The sequence below is a fragment of the Rhipicephalus sanguineus genome, chromosome 11 (assembly GCF_013339695.2).
Source record: "Rhipicephalus sanguineus isolate Rsan-2018 chromosome 11, BIME_Rsan_1.4, whole genome shotgun sequence".
Taxonomy (NCBI): domain Eukaryota; kingdom Metazoa; phylum Arthropoda; class Arachnida; order Ixodida; family Ixodidae; genus Rhipicephalus; species Rhipicephalus sanguineus.
In genome coordinates this window covers 89,388,737-89,399,153 of record NC_051186.1, presented here as the reverse complement: position 1 = coordinate 89,399,153, position 10,417 = coordinate 89,388,737, and the positions used below count along the sequence as shown (strand labels likewise).

Sequence of the window (10,417 nt, the reverse complement as noted above, 5' to 3'; positions counted from 1 at the left end):
GCGTAATTTCTCGTTGAGGAAAAATCAGCAAAGTGATAAAGTAATGCCTTTGCATATGACCAGAGGTGCTATCCTCTGCAAAAATGTATTATTTTCTTTGGAGAGATTGTCGCGTACGTTGTAGTGCACAGGCGATTGCAATTTTGGAAGGAATAAGGCATACAACTTCAGAACAGCGCTAGCTTCACCTGCGCTTTCCAATTTCGGCAGCAGTGTTTCGAAACATTGGTCGCTGTAGCGGAATATCCCACAAAATCATGTGGCTTGGACACAGTCCGGCACATTTATTCTCATCTTCCTTAGAAAACCAGACAAAGTAAATAGCTTCTGTAAATGCGCGGTTGCTGCGGCAATCATTGTACGCTTACGTACTGCACACCTGCGGGATTGGCGTTGCCATATTGAGTGGTTATATTATAAGCTATTGTATCTCTTTCTTGCCCCCCATATATTACCTGACAATGCTTTATAGTTGCTTAGAAGCTGAACAATTTGCGAGTTCCGGAAAAAAAGCATGGAGGAAAAGCAGCTCTGTGCAAGCATCCTAATTTTCGCGTCTATGTCTTTTGGGAACGCTTTCTTTTCGTGCCTAAGAGGTAACTGCAGAACGCTGGATATCAGACAGGTCAGTGCTTCGTGCCAGAATCGTAATCTGTGAGCAGCATGTGTTAACACGTATTGCGATATTATTATAAGAATTATGCGCATGCAGCGTGCATTCAACTTGTGAATCATACACGAATCTTTATTTTCTGCCTCTTGGGTAACGAAAGTTCGATTCTAGCACATGAAGAATCCCATCGATGATAAGACATGTCATATTGAAATGTTGCACCACTGCTATCGGTAATTTCGTTGGGGTGCCCGTTTAATTTAACATTTATATGTTCACCTGTTTCGTCAGTGTCTGGCTTGCGAAAGGTGACCATTCAAACATGTATATATGCTTTCATCTGCCAAGTAAAATGAGATTTTCTGTGATATACGTAACCATTTCTGCTGCTTTTACCTACATTGCCATTTTGAAGGTGTTCGCTAGTCATACACCACGGACGAGAACATGCTGTTGCGTGGGCGTACTATCGGTGTCAAATGAAACCCGAACAGCGGCAAGCATTTGCAGCTCCCCGAGAAGTTGGGGTGGCGCCGCCTGGCGGGCGGCGTGGGTGACGTCACGGCAAGGACTCTTCGACGCCCGCCGAGATGCGCCGGGATATCACGCGCTTGCTCCGTGCGCTGTTCCGCTGTTTACGTTAGCTTTTTGCCTGTCTCGAGCTTCAGATGAATGACGAAAACAGCATCGATAATGTTCCTAGTAAAACGACCAAAAAGTTATGTGCATTTTTTCTTCACAGTCCCCAACGGTGCCCGTGCGCCGTCGTGCACGCTTTGAAAGGGGTGATCAGGCTTGTTGTGTCGCGCTGCCAACTTCGGTGATGGGCCTGATTCCCGACCACTGCAGCCGCATTCCGACGGATGTGAAAAGCAGCATTCCGCTGCTTAGATACAGGAGCACGTTAAAGGATTCGAGGCGGTCAAAATTAATCTGCAGCGTGTCTCACAATCATGTCGTGGTCTTGACACGCAAGACACCTTATTCACATTATTAGGTTGCGCTGTTCACGGGCGATTCATTTAAAAGATATGATGGCTTCGCCTCCACAAGTATTATTTGCATCGCACGCACCGCGATCGGCGGACAGCGTTCTTGCCGGTGTGCGAAGCCCCGCGACGATTACGAAAGCGCATGCAGTATTGAGCTTCGTAAAATATCTCGAAAGGGCTCGCCCGAGAATACTGCCGAAGTTGCTGTGTTTGTTTTTCTTGTGTACTCGCTCACTCTTCATGTTGTTTAGTTTCACGTTTTTCTCGCAATAATTTCGGGGCTTCATTTCATAACATAAAAAACTTGAGATTAATTGCGGAAACTCCTTATTGCTGTCAGATTCTGTCTTCATGCAGCATCGTAGCAACGGCGCTGTTACACTTGTATAAGTACTAGTTTAGATAGCCAGTTCATAAATTAATTTTTTGTTGCATTTGATATACCCAGAGCATCATGAACCTTTGTGGCATGCGAGACCATTAATTGACTCATTAAGGCGAAGGACGTAGAAATAATACGTGGGCCACGTCACTGAGAGTGCCATCGAAAGAGTTCAAAACGCTCGTTTCGACTTTTAGGCATTTGTTTTGCAGACGATTGTTATCAACGGTGCTCCCACGAGAATTTAACACTACCGCTCGTGACCCGGCGTTTGATCGGACCAGCAGTTCATGCAAATCAGGGTATACGGCCACATAATCTCAGACGAGTGTTGAGTTGAAATGTTTACATAATCCAAGTATACTAACACCTCAGAATTTCCGAAACTATTGTATGCGTGGCAGTATTATTTTGTTTAATTTCCGTGATGTATTAAGTGATTCCTTACGATAGACTGATTCATCTAAAGTATTCTGTAGCAGAAAGCGCAATTCTGTTAAATCACCTAGAATCACCTAGATTTTGTAAGTTATGTATGTAAAGGCATAAATAACTTGTACGATAAGCCGCAATGTAGTCAGTGAATTGAAAACGTCCTAATTTAATTTGTAATCTTCGGGACGCGTGTTCTAACCGTGGATCGAGTCTACGCCAAGTTGTAATGAAGCTAGAACAATTAGCGTAAATTTTATAGCACCGATATCTTGGAGTACGCGGTGAAAACAACGAATGTCTTGCTCTCGTGCATCATTTTCACGGTGAAGCTTCCGTTCGGGCGGGAATTCGCCCATTATAAGCTATATTATCCAAAAATTCTACAGCTTTCTAAACTTTCGCTGGTAGTGTAAACTTCTTCCTTCTCCCTTGGGTGATTTGGATCGCAAGAATGAGCAGTAATCACCACCGTATCGCGAAAGAGCGGGTACGCGGCGGGCGCAGAAAAAGGCAATCTTCGGCCGCGGAGCAAGCGAGTCCTTGCCGTGACGTCACATCGCCGCGACTGCCGCGCCGTCAGTGTTCGTTCTCGGGGCTAATTGTGCGCGCCCTCCAGTCATTAACATTGACACTGGACAGGCGCGCGCATCCGGTTCGGCAGCACTGCGAATATATGCGCGCTTGTCTATCGCTGTCCATGGTCTGTTCGGGTTTCATTTGACGCTGACAGTACAATAAGGGTCTACTCTTGCGTGCACTAACATGTCTTTAATATTTCTTTTACCGCAATAAGAGATCCTCGGTAGTTCGTCAGACACATTCCTACGTTTCTAGTTGCTGTCTAATATGAATAATACTTGCGCAAGTTAATTAGAACTAACAGACAATAATACCAAGAAAAGTATAGGGGGTGTTATTTGTAGTAATTAGAATGTAAATGTTAAGAAAGCAAAGTGGACGAAAAGATAACTTGCCGCCGGCAGGGACCGAACCAGCGACCTTCGGATAACGCGTCCGATTGTCTACCACTGAGCTACGGCGACGCTCATCCTCTCGTCCACTTTATGGGTTGTATATGTGCATTTCATCCTTGGAGTGTTATTAAGCGCCGATCTCGGCCATGGCGGCGAGTGTGGCACACTCTCCTGCCTGATGGCGTCACGTAGCACGTGATCTCTTTACTTTCCTTGGCATTATTCTCTGTTAGTTCTCATTAATATTTTGTCTAACAAAGAAAAAAGGGGCCCTTGAAAAGCCATCTTCTTTACTTACACAAGTTGTTTATGGTAGCGCGGTGAGGCATCTTATAACTTCAGGGGCCGCTTGAATGATCATTTAGCATATATTCTGGCTTGTGCTGGGATCTTGTCTTATGTACAAACTTCGTCATAGGCACTGCTTAACTCATCGTGCGGGTAAGTTCTTGGAATTAAAGTCTCCTTTAGGTTGGTCTAGTGATGAGTGTAGTCTCCGTCGTTTCTAGACATCCTTGTCAGGGGTCACGTTTTTGCGACAAATAATCATCTTTAATGTGTCCTTTATAGACTAGTGGAATCTAGGCAGAGCATAGGTTGGAAAACGTCACACTACATAGATGGTAAAAAAGCACTTACGGAAGACACAACACCAGCGGGTGAGCGCAAAGTCATTTTTTCGTGAGGCGCCACCTGAAGCAGCGTTCAAAAGAGGAGGGGAGCAAGGGACGGGGTTCAATGTAAGAACACACAGAAGAAGATTGCAAAATGGCATGATGAAATTGCCTGTGCAAAAAGGGTGCGGATGACACTGATGTGCTGCATTGCTATGCGCATTGCGGCATTGCGATTTCCTCAGCGCACACGCTTGCACAAGGGCCGGCACGCGCATTTCGAATAATGAAATTCACCTATAATTACCGATAAGCTTGGAGTGTTAACGCGCGTGCTGAACTCTCCTGCGACCATCGTGTAGGCATCCAGTGCCTTTCTCTTTTTCTGTTTTGCCAGGCAAAACAAGACCTCAGTCTGCTCATGCAGAACGTGGAATCCGTACGCTGCAGTGCACGGCGAAATTGCTCGGGCCACTAAAGTGGCCACGCTCATAGCGGTGCTCTGTGTGATTGGTGTTCAGGCTGCTGCCTGGCTCTCGGGTGCAGCTATTGCAAGGTGTATGACCGGGCTAGTTGGTATTCCTGCAGCTATTGCTGCTGCTCAGAGGAATGTGGCATACTACGCCTACGGGGCATTGCAACCTCGGTATTCTTGGCTATCCCTATTGTAAATCCCTGTGGTGCTGTCCTAGTGCCATAAATGATTATTGGACCAGTGTGGCGCTGTGCACTGCGATGCAGGCACGCTGCACATTGGTACATCCATTACGGGCCGAAATCGGGCTTTTAAATTGGTTTTAAAAGCTGTGGCCATGCCCAGATAGACAATCAGGTCGAAACATAAGCACTGCGACAAAGAAAGAAAACAAAAAAAGAAACGGACAACAAAGAAATCACGGAAGAGCGGGAGCCGAACCCACAACCTCGACACACCGTACATTCAGAGTCCGACACGTTACCGCTTCACCACACTGGGAAAACGAGAGCCGACGTCTTCTTTTTTTGTTGTTATAACTACTTCCTCTAGCCAGTATTTTTGTTTTCTAGATCAGGGGTGCTATGCAGGATGGCCCGAGTTTGACGAAACTCGGGATCTTTCCGAGCTCTGGCGACACCCCCTTTTGAACGAGCTAACAGTACGCGAAGGTGAAATCCATCCCTCGGCGCGCGCTCCGTTCTATTGGTTACGATGGAACGCGGCGTCACGTCAAGGGTGGTCGAGAAGGTTGGGTGGTGTCTTCAAACTAGAGGCTGCTTCTTTCATTTGTTTGTCGTTCCACTGAGTGCAGAAGTGCACCCATGCAAGTAAAGTGACAGAAAGTTCTACTAACTATATTTTTATGTGTTCGCGGGCCGTTTGAATCCATCTTCAAGCGTTGAATGTCTGCACTAAGTACCCTTTAGAATAATCAGCCCCGTGGCCTCCGAGATTAGTTCCGACGGAGAGCCTTACAACACCGCGACTACAGCTAATCGCCGAGGCCACGTGTATAATCGCCATGGTCAGCCTCTACGTTCTAGCGCGTTGCCCTGCCAGCGCGCGCCCTCTTCGTCCTCTTATTAATCGTCTGCTCGCTCCCCGAGCAGGTGCGGCCGGCTGATTAGCTAATTGGCTGGGCGGTATACCTAGCTAAGTCAGGACATGCTATGACGAAGCTGATTAAGCCAAACCATGCAAAGGCCGAGCTAATTAAGCCACGCCTCACTAAGACCATGCTAATGAAACGTGTAAAGCTAAGACCAAACTAATTTAGGCCATGCTAATTAACACGGCGCTAAACAGGAGCGTGTAATTAAAACCAAGATAATCAAGACCTTACTCACCGAGACTGTGTTAATTATTATAGTCCTAATTAGGATTGTGCTGATTACCTTTGTACTATTTAAGACCTTTCGAATTAAGCCTGAGTTATTAATGTCGTGGTAATTAAACATTAACCATCAAGGCAGGACTATTCAGTATCATGATAGCTAAGACTGAGCTAATTAGGGTCATTCTAATTAACACGACGCTAATTAGGAGCACGCTAATTCAAACCAAGCTAATTAGGAACTTCCTCGCCAAGTACGCGGTAAATATGATCACTCTAATTAGCATTGTGTTAAGTACATTCGTCCTAATGAGGTCCTTGATAATGAAATCTGATTCATTAATGCCGTGTTAATTAAAACATAACGAATTATGACATAACTATTCACTGCCATGTTAATTAATGCCTAGCTAATCATTAGCACGAATATTGAGAGCGAACTGACACGGTCATTACTCTGAAGCAGGCCAAGCATACTGAGTAGACGAGCCGCGTAATAAGCTCGAAGAAGCTAGGTGACCACAAGCTCCTCCGATGGCCCCAGCCTTGCACAAGCAGTGCAAGCTGACAAAATTATTTTATATGCAAAGAAGCAGCTGAGTAGCGTCCACTGCATGAAGCGCTTGACAGGCACACCGCCACTATGACAGTCCCGAGTTGAACTGCGCCCTTTTCAAAATCGAGGAGTTTGTGCCCGAGTTCGCACGTGAATCAATTTGATTGACAGACGCCCGCGGCGAAGATCGGGTCCGCTCACCGCGCTTGCTCTTGCGGAGGAGCAGCGCTCACGGCGCAACGCCAGCGAGCGGCACGAATAATCTATCAGGTTAATTGAATAGACTATGCACACACGCACGAAGAACTAAAGGTTATATCATCCCGTGGCTACGATGTCTCGCATTCAACTTCACCGCACTCATGATGTACCACTCACAGCCACGAAGCAAGCGCCCCTGGTGGGATCTGCGGCCAGAAGTGTTATTATTTACTTGTTTGTGGAGACATTGCTTCTACCAATTCGTTACTACAAAACAAATCTTCAGACGTGTAATGTAAGTACAGCAGTAACCTGTCCATTTATTATCTTTGATATTCCAGAGAAACGAAATGAGCTGCACCAGAGTGCTGCGTGTGTGCCCTTGTTGCCTTCGAGTGTGGAAATTTCCATGCTGCAGGTGGAGCCAAAGAATTCTCCGAAAGAGGACAAACGTCCACGAACACGCCCATGGGAGGCGCTATGATCAGTTGGCAAAGAGACAGCACGACAATCACGCTGTCGTCGCTACACTGTCAAAATTCTGACTGAGTGGCGGCGCTGACGCGTTCGCGCGCGGTGTTCCTTTGAAAACCGCCGCAAATGCCGCACATGCGTATGTGTTGCTCATGCTCGTTCTTGAAGCCGTTTTTATCAACGCTGCTATCGCGTACTCCGCACTTTCTTGCTGTCATGACCGCGGTAATGCGAGCTCGGAGCAAACTCGTGTGCCCGAGAAGCTCGGGCCATCCTGCACAGCACCCCAGAAACGCAGATTTCAGTCTCGTAGTGCTTGTGAAACCCTAACAGAAGATCGTTAAGTTGTTTGTTACATGCTGCCTAAGATAAAAACTCTATCTGGTACATTTTGCCGCAAGACATATTAGCGTAGACGCACATGTGTTGCGGCAATCGCACTGACTAGCTAAGCGTTTGTCATACCTATGTAGAAAACATCGTGCTTCTGAACTTCAAACCGGACACTTTAGTTTTCATCACCCCTTTGTAGAATTTCCTGTCCTTGTTTACGTTACGCGTGCTATACAGCCGCAATAGTTCACTCTGGCCGAACAGACCATTAGGCTTGGAGCTGTACTCCAAGAGCCATGATCGCTGTGAAGATCATGTAGATTCAAATACGAAGAATTAAATGACCATTCTAATGTACTTTCGATCATAACTGACTCAACGGAGGTCATACTTGTATCTTCGACTACCCCAATCAGAAGCTAAAAACGCCGAGATTGAACGTTACAGTGGCTAACTGCTGCCTTTGACATGCGGCTTTCAGCGGCATGAGCCCATATGGAAGGACTGACTGCTTGAGTAGGTTGGTGTTGATTATCAGACTAAGACTAATGCCATATTGTGTTGCGAATGATAAGTTCTTTCGATGTAGTTATATGAACTACATTCACGACACTCGGTCAAACACTTCAGAGGAAGCGCACGTGCGCACGATCGACAGATTGCTGCTTTAGCTTTACGTATGTCCGTCGCTTAACTAAAACTAAAGCTTAATATGTGCAGCACACACACTAGAATAATATTTTGAAAATATTCGATAAAGGTTTCTTTCGACATCTCGCGATTGAATACCAAATCTTGTGCAAGCCACCACAATAATGCGAAGTCTTCCGAGCACGCCAAGCTTTTTTTCCAATGTGCCGCCAGTGTTCCCAGCGCGCGGGCAGAAATTGTACAGCGTGGCTAGTGTCTTCCAGTGTGCTGTAAGACACTGGGCCACACTGTACAGTATTCGCAGTGTCTTTCAACGCACTGGGTGGCACTGACCACGCTGTACACTCTCTCCCAGTACCTCCCAGGGCGCTGTAGTACACTGGGACACACCGTACATCGTTTCCAGTGCCACCCAGTGCACTGAAACGCACTAGGAGGCACTTTGTACCGCAGCTTTCTTCGATAGGGATGTCATTGCTTTCTGTAAAGTGTCGTCTTTAATTTCTGTCTCTGAATGAATAATATGTCTAGGCGGTTAAATAGATTGTACGGCCGTGTTACAGAGAAGAAATTGTCTAATAAGAAAGCGTGTGCCTTGCTGGACTCTTAGACAGCTTGCAGCGGTCAAGCTACCGCGTAATTGATAAGTAAGCAAATATCAAATTAGCCCCTTTTTAAAATCCCACTTCGACAACTGAGCGCCCTGGCCACAGTGGGCCCCACATCACGTGGGACTGTGTTGGGCTGCGGACAATCGTGTCATGCCGCGTTCTACGTGGTCGTACGAGGCCATCCATTTATCCGTAATGTAGCTCGGCACGCTAGTTTGTTCCTTAATAGTAATTGATGGGGAAGCAATGCTGTGCTGTCGGGTGTGCTAGAGAGTCACCCGACGTCATTCACAAGTTCCCCTGCAACAACAGCCTCGGGAGCAGTGTGTTGCCGCCTCTATGAGCCCATTTTTGCTGATGTGTTGAAGTACACGGTACGGTAATGGCCGAATATGTCATTGCGCAGGCGATTCCAAACCCACCAGGCAAATCTTTCGGCCACATGCCTCACAGCATAGCAGAAGCAAGGGGCATTGAAAAAATGCGCCATCCATCCGTATGTGTGCGCTTTCTTCCTCGACCACGTTGGTATTAACGTTACTGTGGATAAAATTACAGCGGAAACACACAAGCCGCCCCGCGAAGAATACCGCTAGTGTCGCCTATGTCGCGTGTTTTCTAGTGCTTGTGTCGTGTCGTTTACTCGAAGGGCGTCTTGTGTGTTTGCGCAGTAATTTTGACCTCAGGAATATGTACCAACTAGAGGTAAATGGAGTTTCGTTGATGTATTAGCATTACGTTCCTTGATGTTTTGTGCCTCGAGCATAGCTGTGTATTAAAAAAAAAATATTGCGAAAAAGCAGCACTGTTAAAGCTGATTACAGCGATAAATCGTAGTATTCGATATGCGAAAAAGTAAAAAGCCTGTACTTTGATGATGCATTCGTTCAGCTATCGCAAGACGTTGAGTCCTCTAAAAATGCTTCCTTTGGTTGTTTTATTAGCTCTTAATATGGTCAGGAACAAATGCCTGAAACTGCCGTCTGCGTACACCCTTCATGGCTAGCGCGCCCTGGTAGCAGTGGGGTTGAACGCCTGGCTTTCTCGTGTAAAAACGAAGAGCTGTTTAGGAAACCTATAAGCCTACTATAAATGCCAAAATATTGCTGTGTAGCGCCTTCTTTTTTTTTCTCATAGAAGTGTTGCATAAGTACGGCAAACGTAGCTCAAGTAAGCTTTGACCCCCTCGTGTTACCTGACGTGCGCTGACATCACACAATACACAGGCGCGTAGCATTTGTCCTCTATCGAAATGCGACCGCCGCCGCTAAGATCGAACCCACGCCATTCAGGCAAGCGGAGGAGCACCGTAATCGTGGAGCGGCTATCTCAGATGCAGCGAGATGACAACATGAAGAGAGTTCTATCAAGGCATTCAGATGAATTTCAGCATAACCCGAAAATGAGTGCTTCTAGGCTATTCGAATAAATACTCTATCGCGGGGAGCAACTAGCCGTGGGGAGTGGAATTATTTCATCATCATTCTCTACGATGTACCAACTGACCCAATTCGCTGCATATCAGTCTGAGTAAGGAACACAATGAATATCATTTAGGAACGGCCTACTTGATGTGGCAATAATTGTATGCATTCGCGCTGCACAACTGCGGGGATGTATGACATCATCATTATCATCAGTCCGACTACGCCCACTGCAGGCCAAAGGCCTCTCCCATGTTCCGCGAATCAACCAGATCCTGTGCTTGCTGCTGCCACGTTATACCCGCGAGCTTCTTAATCTCATCTGCCCACCTAACTTTCATTCTCC

At 46.5% G+C, this 10,417-nt stretch overlaps 1 protein-coding gene across 1 annotated transcript in view; it reads left to right on the top strand.

Moving 5' to 3' along the window:
• Window positions 1–601: 601 nt before the first annotated feature.
• Window positions 602–10,417, top strand: part of LOC119374514 (uncharacterized) — a 165,201-nt gene continuing 155,385 nt past the window's right edge. Inside the window, exon 1 of the mRNA XM_049410760.1 lies at window positions 602–625. The gene's annotated coding sequence lies outside the window, so the exon portion shown is untranslated. The remainder of the gene's footprint in view (window positions 626–10,417) is intronic.